The sequence below is a fragment of the Arvicanthis niloticus genome, chromosome 30 (assembly GCF_011762505.2).
Source record: "Arvicanthis niloticus isolate mArvNil1 chromosome 30, mArvNil1.pat.X, whole genome shotgun sequence".
NCBI classification, from domain to species: domain Eukaryota; kingdom Metazoa; phylum Chordata; class Mammalia; order Rodentia; family Muridae; genus Arvicanthis; species Arvicanthis niloticus.
Genome location: NC_133438.1, coordinates 7,633,644 through 7,645,385, shown reverse-complemented (window position 1 = coordinate 7,645,385; position 11,742 = coordinate 7,633,644). Strand labels below are relative to the sequence as shown.

Genomic DNA, 11,742 nt, shown 5'->3' with positions numbered 1-11,742 from the left:
CTTTAGGACAAAGGACATGGACAATAGGACAAAACAGCAACCAAGGGACTGGGGAAAGATCTTTACCAATCCTCCATTTGATAGAGAGCTAATATTCAGTATATACAAAGAACTCAAAAAGTTAGACTTTCAAGAATCAAATAACCCAATTACAGAACTAAACAAAGAACTGTCAACTGAGGAATATCGAATGGTGGAGAAGGAATAAAGAAATGCAAATCAAAACAACCCTGATCAAAAACTCAAGTGACAGCAGATGTTAGCCAGGATGTGGAGAAAGAACAGTCCTCCTCTGCTGGTGGGATTGCAAGCTGGTACAACCACTCTGGAAATCCATCTGGCAGTTCATCAGAAAATGGGAAATAGTATTACCAGAGGACCCAGCTATACTACTCCTGGGCATATACCTAAAAGATGCTCCAACATTTAATAAGGACACATGCTCCATTATGTTATATCAGACTTGTTTATAATAGCCAGAAGTTGGAAAGAACTCAGATGTCCTTCAACAGAGGAATGGATACAGAAAATATGATACATTCACACAATGGAATACTACTCAGCTATTAAAAAGAATGACTTCATGAAATTCCTAGGCAAATGGATGGAACTGGAAAATATCATCTTGAATAAGGTAACCAAAACACAAAAGAACATGCATGGTATATACTCACTGTAAAGTGGATATTAGCCCAAAAGCTTGGAATACCCAAAATATAATTCACAGACCACATGAAGCTCAAGAAAAAGGAAGACCAAAGTGTGGGTGCTTTGGTCCTTCTTAGAAGAAGGAACCCAAAAACTCATGGGAGGAAATATGGAGACAACATGTGAAGCACAGACTGAAAGACAGGCCATCCAGAGACTGCCTCACCTGGGGATCAATCTCATATACAGTCACCAAAACCAGACAATACTGTGGATGCCAAGGAGTGCGTACTGACAGGAGCCTGATATAGCTGTCTCCTGAGAGGCTCTTCTAGAGCCTGACAAATACAGAGGCAGATGATAGCAGATAACTATTAGACTAAGCACAGGGTCCCCAATGGAGGAGTTAGAGAAAGTACTGAAGGAGCTGAAAGGGTTTGCAACCTCATAGCAAGAACAATAACCAGATCCCCCAAAGCTCCCAGGAACTAAACCACCACCCAAAGTACACATAGAGGGAACCATGGCTCCATCTGCATATGTAGCAGAGGGGCCATTGGTCCTGTGAAGGTTGATGAACCAGTGTAGGGGAATGCCAGGGTAGTGTGTGGAAGTAATTGTGTGGTTGGGGGAACATCCTCATACAAGCAGGGGGATAGATTATTTTAGGGTTGGGGTGGGGGGAAACCAGGAAAATGGATAATGTTTGAAATGTAAATGAAGAGAAAATATACAATTTTTAAAGGGTGTTTTACTGTAATTACTTTCATATGTTCATGAGGAAAACAAATCTATTTTTAATGTGATTTTTTAAAATGTTTTATTGAATATTTTATTTACATTTCAGATGTTATCCCCTTTCCCCATTTCCCCTCCCTAAAAAACCCCTATTCCATTCCCCCTTCTCCTTTTTGCTTTTATACAAAAAATTTTTAATGTTAATCAAAGGCTTCAAAAGTTGGTAATGGTCAATAACAAGATGCCCATACAATCAGAAGTGTAACCCAATACCCAAGCTAGATATATCAACTATCTTTAACTGGTGGAAATACTTGAACATCAGCCTCCATGTTTCTCCTCCCCCCCCCCATCTCTCATCACCTACCTCCTCATCTCCTCCTCCTCTCCTTACTCCTCTTCCTCTCCCTTACTCCTCCCATCTTAGCTTCTATTACATATCACCCTTCCTGTTAAAATAAAACTTTTCTCTTAAAATACAGTTAGAGCATAACTATACCAATTTGTGTCAGTAAGGTGCAAGATAGACCTAATACCTAGTCCATCATTTTGTTGACTAAACAGAACCTCTGGCATATGTCCTAACTAAAAAAACTTAGTTCTGAACCTGGCATTTTTTTCTTGGCTTTAGAATGAATGTCAACTGAAATTCATCCTCTCAAATCTTTTCACTCAAAGTAAATAGCCAAGATTGGCTATGAGACTATAAGTCTTCAACCCTGTCAGAAATCCAGAATGACTGAGTTAACTAAAATTATGGAAACCACCAAGCATAGCTTCTAAAACTTAGCCAATTTATAGGGACTGCTGAACACCTGGACAGTCCCTATACTACAAAACGTTGGAGCATCCGATCTTCAGTCTTCTGGCCCAAGATCATCTGACAGACCTAGTGATGCAGAATTATTAAGGGATGATTACTCTGTCTTGGCAGATATAATCAGTCGACTATTCTGCAAGTGTGTCCTTTTCTGGACAATGATTTGTCTGTAGATAAAAAGAGGCAATTCTTGCCTAGTGGCTGTCACCACAACTGGAGTAACTCCAAAGGTGCTCAATTTCTTCTTACAGTCCAAGACAGGAAGCTGTCAGGAGTCGACAGGTCTCTAATCAAAATGAACATTAATACAGAAATGTTTGTAACATCAATTCTGTGGACTTCTGACATTTTGAAAACCAACTATCCATGTAAGGCAATTTGGACTGTTGTCTGTTAACTCTTTTCAGCTATTTCTAAATAAAATATAGAAAACTCCCTAAAAATAAACTCAGATCCATGAATTTGCTATAGGCCCTAAACTCACAGGCTAACCATCTCAAATCAGTTAGAAAAGTTAAAGGGCTCCCTGGATCCCTATGGCTGGAGCAGACACCGAGCCAGTCTGCTCCCATGTGAAAACCGTATCTCAAGACATCCCAGAGAGGCCACTGACTTGAGAGAGGCAGGTAAGATCAGTTGACCACTGCCCTATGCCCCAGAGCCACAGGTTAAAGCAGGAAGCTCTCAGGACCCGCCAGGCATCCAAACCCCACCCCTGAGGAATACCACTCCCCTTCTGCCCTTCTCAGGATCCCTGTGGCTGGAGCAGACACCCAGCCAGTCTGCTTCCATGTGGAAGCCTTATCCTGAGACATCCTAGAGAGGCTACCTGCCTCAGAGCAGGGGACACCATACCCCGAGACATCCAAAAAAAGTCATGAAACTCAGAGCAGTAGATACCATATCCTGAGACATCCTAGAGGAGCTACTGCACTCAGAGCAGTGCACACCTAGTTGGTCGGCTCCCATGAAGACACCTTACCCTGAGACATCCTAGAGGAGACACTACACTCAGAGCAGCTAGAGCTCAGTGTCACAGGATCACAGAGACATCTGGACCCTGAGGAGTTCTAACACAAGCAAGATAACTGGAAAGACAGGCTCCAGTCAGAACCAGTGAGTGCAGGTAGCACTAGAATTAACCAAATGATGAAAGGCAAGTGCTCCATACTCAAATTCCTCTTGGGAGAACTATCTAAGAATAATAGTTATAGATGAGAGCGAAGACTCCCAATTTAAAGGACCAGTAAATATCGTCAACAAAATTATAGAAAACTTCTTAACCTAAAGAAAGAGATGCCTATAAACATACAAGAGCCTACAGAACTTCAAACAGATTGGACTAGAAAAGAAATTCCCCCTGTTACATCATAGTCAAAACGCCAAATGCACAAAACAAAGAAAGAATATTAAGAGCAGTAAAAGGAAAAGGTCAAGTAACATATAAAGGCAGACCTATCAGAATTACACCAGACTTCTCACCAGAGACAAAGAAAGCTAGCAGATCCTGGGCAGATGTTATATAGACCCTAAGAGAACACAAGTGCCAGCCCCAGCTATCATACCCAGCAAAACTCTAAATTACCATAGACAAAGAAACCAAGATACTTCATGACAAAAACAAATTTACAAATATCTTCCCACAAATCCAGCACTTTAAAGGATAACTTATGGAAAACTTCAACACAAGGAGGGAAACTACAACCTAGAAAAAGCAAGAAAGTTATCTAATTTCAACAAACCCAAAAGAAAATAGCCACACATACATAAAAATATAAACATTTGAAAATAATCATTCATCAAGGTTCACCAATACAGAGCATTATATTGATTAGCACTTTCTGGGGCACAAAGAATAGTTTTGGTAGTCTTACTTGTGTCCCTATGAATACATTACCTTAGTCCTAGTTTAGGGGATATTTAACTAGGTATTCTCTAACAAGCTAAATATTTTCTCTAAGACAGTGTTGGGTGAAAGCTAACCTCTGCCCTTGGAACTCCAAAAGGACCTAAATAAGAATTCTGAGGCCAGAGCAGCAAGATGGTTCAGTGAGTAATAGCACCTGCAATTAAACCTGACAACTTTATTCAGTCTCCGAAACCCACATGTTGGAAGGAAAGAAACAACTCCCACAATTTGTCCTCTCATTGCCACCAATTTGGAATGTGCCTACACATATACTATACCCCAATAAAGTAAATATGAAGTATATATATATATATATATATATATATATATATATATATATATATATATACACACACACACACATTTATATGTGTATCGGTAAAGTATGTATATTACATATATAACATACTGTTGTATAGTATGTTTATATATAACTCATCCTTATATTAAAAAATAAGAAATCTCTGGCTACTAATTATATATATATATATATATATATATATATATATATATATATATATATTTATATACTAACTCTTTTATTGGATATTTTATTTACATTTCATATGTTATCCCTTTCCCCATTTCTCCCCTAACCCATCTTCCTAATCCTGCTTCTCTGAGGGTATGCCCCCACCCACCCTCCCACTCCAACCTCCTCACCCTGGAATTACCCCACACTGGGGCATCTAGCTTTCATGTGACCAAGGACCTCCTCTCACACCTATGCCTGACAAGGCCATCCTCCCCTACATATAGAGCTGGAGGCATGGGTCCCTCCCTTTGTACTCCCAGGCTGGTGGTTTAGAACCTGGGAGCTCTGATTTGTTGGTATAGTTGCTCTCACCATGGGGCCACAAAACCTTTCAGTCTTCTCTCTCATTCCTCCATTGGGAACCACATGATCAGTTCAATAATTAGCTGTGAGCATCTGTCTCTGATATTTCAGGCTCTGGCAAACCTCTAAGGAGACAGCTATATCAGGCTCCTGTCAGCATGCACTTCCTGGCATCCACATCAGCATCTACCTTTGGTGTCTGCACATGGGATGGATAATTTCATATTACTTTTAAATTTTTATTGTATACTAAAAATTATGACTGGCATGCCTTTAAAAGTTATTTGTAAATCTGTGTATGAATAAGCTTCAAGTGATTGGTTTTTCAAGTAATAAACTTCAGTGATTTGGATTTTATAAGAACCGTTTCCTTTGCATTTGGCTTCTTTATTATTTTCACTGGAGTTAACTAATAGAAAAATTAGTTCTGAATACCTTGTCTTTAGAATATGTGAGCCGGATACTTACTAAAAATTTAAGATTATAACTTTCAAAATGGCTTATTGTTGGTAAATGTAGCGGCATATTTTCCCCACAAGTTGGGAGGAGCTAAGGTGGGAGGAGTAAGGAGAGGAAGAGGAGACAGAAGAGGAGAAGCTAGGAGGCAGAGATGTAGGAGCCATGGATGGCCATGCATGTATGGAGAGCAGTCCTGGGTAACAACTTATATCCAGGTTAGTTAATTGGTTAACACTTCTAATTGGGTGGGTATCTTGTTATTTGAGCATTAGCAAATATATAAAGCTATTGGATGATCTTTAAACATTAGAGTCTCATTTCTACCAGGTACTGCATGGATGGCGGGATGGGCTGTGCTCAGCCCAGCCTTGTGGAGACAGTGTGGAAGATTGGCAGAGCCATCTCCCATGCTGGCATCTCATGGGAGGCAGGGCTGGTGTCTCTGGCCACCTGACTTGGTGGCCTGAGCTGGCAACCTGAGCTGCAGCAGCAGCAAGAACACGCTGCCATTTGTGGCCTCAGGCCTAGGCTAGTCAGGATGATGACAGCTGATTAAGAACAAGCCAGATTGAGTGCCACCATTTTAAACATTGCCACAACAGGTAAAAATGCCTCTAAAACATACATTAAATGTTTATATATAACTTTTATTTTAGAGTCTATTTTCTGAAATATTAGAATGGCAACTCCAGCTTGTTTCTGGGGACCATATGCATGGAAGACTTTTTGCAGCCTTTTACTCTGAGCTAGTGTCTGTCTTTATTATTAAGGTGTATTTCTTGTATGCAGAAAAATGCTGGATCTTGATTGCCTACCCAGCCTGCTAGCTTATGTTTTTATTGGTGAATTGAATCCCTGGATGTTAAAATGTGTTAAAGACAGATGACTGTTAGTTCCTGTTATGTTTCTTGTTGTTGGTGGCATTATATGCATGTGATTCTCTCTTTTTTGATAGTGAGATGATAAATACCTTGTTTTTTCTTTACTGTACGTACCCTATTTCTGTTGGAGTTTTGGAGCCTGTCTTAGGTCATTCTGATAAGAATGCCTTTCTTACCCATCATGGAATATGCATTGTCAAAGACAATGCACTTCTGTCTTAGGTTGGTAAGGCTCTGCAGAAGGTTGCTCATCCTTGGACTGTCAGCCTGTTAAATCTAGGGGTCCACTTTTAGTTTCAAGCAATGTACTTGGCTCCCAACATGTTGATGTTGTTAAAGACAAGCTTTAATACTTTTGTTTCTTCTACAATATTTAATGTAAGTTGCATTATTTGTACACCTTCTAATTGTGTTTGTGTTTTGAAATAAAGCATTTTAGTTATGGAGGTCTTTAAACCAGCTTTTGTTTTGATACTCAGTTCCCTGAGTATCACAGAACCTAGATATTCTAAAAATAACTTGCAAGTACTGGAAGAAATGAGTCAGGCTTTAAGCAGAAGCAAGAGGGTACTTGGTTTGATTATTTCTGGTATAAAAGCTTTAATTACATTACTTCCTAGCATCACTGATTCTACAATTGCTGTGACATAAGAAGTTAAGACAGCTACTTTTGTTGATCATTTAGCAAAAAATGTTACTAATGTGTTAAATATACAAAAGGATTTAGATAGGCATTTGAAGGAACAGATTGATGTTCTTTATCCTATTCAACTTACTGGCAGGAGGTTCAGAATTTAAGGGTAAGGAGACACCTTGAGCATCATGCCAAATACCATCGGATTCATGTTAGTTCTACAATTTACTGTGGTAGTCACTATAATTAGAAAGAAGTTTAACGACACGTGCGGTGTATTTGGCATAATTCCAACATCTCTCAGAAGGTTTTAATGATACATAGGGAACTTATTAATTTCAAGAATGCTGCTCTGCTGAGCATAGATGCACTAGATACTGCAGATAAAATTACCCATAGCCTGAGGTCAGTATTTCTATTTTGATCAAGCTTCAAAAATGGCATAATTAGCTTGATCATGCTAGACCTTTTTGTCCAGGGAATACTTTTATTCCTGCCCATTGTGTTAAAGCTTTTCTTTGTTTCTTTCTAAAGAGTTATTTTTTTACTTGTTCAAATTATAATATAACTAAATAATGTCTCCCTTTTCCTTCCTCCCTGTAAATCTTCCAATATACCACTGCTTGGTCTGTTGAACATCAAGTGTTATTACATAAATGTACCTATATTCAATCAAACTAAATGCATCAGTGATTAATTCCAAGTCACCAATAATGCATCAGTGTCAAGGAAAACCTAAAAGCACCTCCCCTTAGAATCATTTAACCAAAAGAGAGTCCACATTTTATTGTATCCTTCATGCCTCCTGTGTCAGCTGTCCTCTGTCTGTCTATTGGTGTGAGACTCAATCTGTGCCTTCCTAAAGTCTGTCTTATGAATCTGTACCTGTATGCCTCTGTGTGTATTTGTCTGTGTCCTCTGTCTATGCCTGTCTGCAACAGGACACAGGGAGCATGAAGTAGAGAACTCACATGTGGACTCACCCTTAGTTAAATGACTCCAAGGAAAATGTTTTCATTTCTTTCCTTGACTTGATACAGATGTATTGTAAAGGACAAAGGGTTAATCATTTGTTGAATCTATTCACCGATGACATATTTTTATTCTTTTTTTTTCTATATTCAAGAAAACAAGCAACTTAAAACAATGTGAAACAAAGCCCTGTCATGTAAAACGTGTCCATGGGCTCAGAACCCTGTGCTTTCCAGGACAGACCTTTAGCTCTGGGTTTGTGTTTCTATGCTCTCACCTCCATGCTGAGCTGAGATACCTTTTAACCTGTGATTATCATGATAGCACAGTTTGAACCTCAGAACACATCAGAGAAATATGTTTCTCATTGAAATCATGAAAACCCTTTCTTAGGTAAAATGTCTAAAGGGATTCTGAAGTCTATTTCCTGTAGCCCATGGAAGTATGCATGGGTTTACACAGAGAATTACAGGGGAAAATCAGGAGACCATCTATGAACAAATGGCTAACACTGTAGTATATATTCTAGCTATATATCCAGGTTTTTTTTTGTTTCAGGAAAATCTATACTGTTTTCCAAAGAGGCTGCTATAGTTTATGCTTCCAAAAGTGGTGTGTAAGAGAGATCTTTGTCTCACATTTGTGCAACATTTGTCATTTAGGCTGATGATGGCCGTTATGACTGAGGTGAGATGGAAGCTTAGAGGTGATTTAGTTTGCATCTCCATGATAGTTATGCATGAGGATATTTGTCAAATGACTTGCAAACCAATCAAGCTAGGCGGGCAGCCTACTCAGTAGACATAATTGTACAAGCACATTTGTTTCCTTGACTTTAAAGAACTCTAAGCAACTCCACTGGAAACCCTAAAAGAAAGGAGGTGTGTAGCAGGAGTTGAGTGGTAACTGGGGGTAACTACTAGAACCTCCCAGATGCCAGGGACCCTAAGAGGTTCCCAGGAATAAACAGGGAAGACATTAGCCAAAATAAACAACAAAAGTGAGATAGAACCTGTAGAGACCATACCCAGTGGATAGGCACAGCCCCTGATTGAAGGATGGGGCCACTCACCCTCCAGAAAAATGTTAATCAAGAATTCCTCCTTTCAAAAGGAAATTCAGAGACAAAGAATGGGGCAGAGACTTAAAAAATATGTCATCCAGAGACTGCCCAATCTAGGGATCCATCCCATCTGCAGACACTAAACCCAGACACTATTGCTGATGCCAAGAAGAGCTTGCTGACAAGAGCCTGGTATACCTGTCTTGTGAGAGATTATGTCAGAGCCTGACCAGTACAGACGTGGTTGCACACAGCTAAGCATCGCACTGAGTCCAGGGACCCCAATGGAGAAGTTAGAGCAAGGACTAAAGAAGCTGAATGAGTTTGCAACCCCATAGGAAGAACAACAATATCAACGAGACACCTAAAACCCCCCAGGGACTAAACCACAAACTAAAGAGTACACATGAGGGGACCCATGGCTCCAGCTGGATATGTAACACAAGATTGCCTTGTCAGACATCAGTGGGAGGGGATCCCCTTGGTCCTGTGGAGGCTCGATGGGCCAGGGTAGGGGAATGCTAGGGCATTGGGGCAGGAGTGGGTGGGCAGGTAGGGATGCACCTTCATAGGCAAAAGGGGGAAGAGAAGAACATAATGGTGTTTGTGGAGGGAAAAAGTGGGAAGAAAGGTAACATTTGAAATGTACATACCTTAAATAACCAACAAAAATGGAAACAAATATTCCTAAAAAAAAATACTAAACTGAAAGCTATAATATATACACAAAGGACCTGGTAAAACATATATAGGACCTCTGGGCTAGGAACTGTACAGAAGGTTATAAACAAAAAAGAAGAAGAAAGGGGCTAAGAAACTTCCTCCCCCAAATAAAAGATTGTTCTTAGCTATTACTGAAATTTTAATTCATTTTATCTCAATTAGAATGGAAAAGACTAGGCAAAAAGTGGACAACAAATGTTTGGAGTAATGTTATTCTACTCAGGCCATGAAGACCCCAGAGAGTGGAGGTAAGGTGGAAGGGAGGGCTCCTGCATGCAGACATTGAGGAAGAGTGGGACATGAAGGAAACTCACATGTGTCCCATCTCACTAATACTGATTCATCTCTATCAAAAAGAAGCCATGCTTTACACAATTATTCACATTCTACGTTGTGCATAGTTCTCATGGTGGGCATGTGCATTAACTTTCATCATGGCTACAGGGCCCCACACAAAAGAATCACTGACTTAACTCATCCTTTTTCTCATGACATTATTACACAGTGTCTGTTGGGGAAGAAAAACCTAGATGTTTTGTGAGGAATTATATTTCTTACAGATACTATGTTCTCGGGTATTAATAATTAATGGATACACCCAGTGTTCGAGGATTAAAGAGCATCATGACAATACTTCAATTCAGAGACGTGTGGTGGATAAAAGAATGTTACAAAAAGTCCAAGTTCGGATTCATAGGAAAAACTTGCCTTCTGCATTGACATGAAATTGATCATTTGGGAATCAATCCAGCAGAACTATTAGTTTCATTAGAAAGAGACACAAACTGTATAGAATGGGGCCTGGACATAATATTGACATTCAGACATCTGTTAGAAAAAAAAACTGGGCATGTCTTCCATCTCTTTGTCGCCATGGCTGCTGACATCAGCCAGTGGGCCAGGCTGCTATGCCTGCAGGAGGTGGACTAGCCGCCCCAGCATGCCCTGCGGGTCGACTACGCTGGGCAAAGTGCTAATACCCACCCAGGTTATGAATAGGCCCAGCAGCATTTCATGGGATGGCCTTGATCCTGGGAAACTCTACACTCTGGTCCTCACTGACGCAGATGCTCCCAGAAGGAAGGACCTCAAATTCAAGGACTGACACCACTTCCTGGTGGTCAACATGAAGGGCAATGACATTAGCAGTGGCACTGTCCTCTCCGATTATGTGGGCTCCAAGTTCAAGGTGAAGTCCTTCGGCAAGAAATACAACCTGGGAGCCCAGGTGGCTGGCACATGTTACCAAGCAGAGTGGGACAACTATGTGCCCAAACTGTATGAACAGCTGGAAGGGAAGTAGAGGCTTGTGGAAGGCAGCAGTCCTGGGCCCCCACAGTGTTAAGTTGTGTAAAGCATGCCTTTTCTCCACTGTCCTTCCTGCCTTTCTCATAGGGAGTACTCAGCTGTGCTAGGATAGGGGTTTAGGGTGTCTTCCCACTGCCCATCGTTACGATTCTGCATAGTCACATGCCAGTTTATGTTTGATTGAATTTTGGTTCCATCTGGGGAGGTGTCTGGTGTTCTGATGAAGTCATTCTATCATTGATTTAAAAAGAGCAACTCTGAAAAACAAAACGTTCTGCTAGGATCAGGTCCACAGAGGAGAGCCAGGGCTAGTGTTGTCTGTAAGAGGTTAACAAGGAGACTTGGTCCAAAACAAGGCACGGCAGCATCTTTAGAGGTGGGCTTTTAGGGACCTGTCCCCCAACTGAGACAACGCAAGTCTCCAATCTCAGCTGAGCCCTGACCATCCAGGACAGGTGGCTGCATAGGTATCAATGTCCCTTTAAAGAACAGGGCTACTGTGGAGAGAGACACTGTTAACCCTCTTGCTTCTCAGTGGGCTAAGCAAAAGTCACTGGAGTTGCTGGGTGGGTTAATCCTCCTCATCAAATACAAATAAAAGACATTCAAGAAAGAAAAAGAAAGAAAGAAAGAAAGAAAGAAACCAAGAAAGACAGAAAGAAAGAAAGAAAGAAAGAAAGAAAGAAAGAAAGAAAGAGAAAAGAATGAAAAAAATCTGTTACTTGTGAAAACTCTGGACAGCAAAACAT

General features: G+C 40.4%; 1 pseudogene; it reads left to right on the top strand.

Annotated features, from left to right (window-relative positions):
- The first annotated feature begins 10,558 nt into the window (after window positions 1-10,558).
- Window positions 10,559-10,988, top strand: LOC143440663 (phosphatidylethanolamine-binding protein 1 pseudogene; annotated as a pseudogene).
- Window positions 10,989-11,742: the final 754 nt, after the last annotated feature.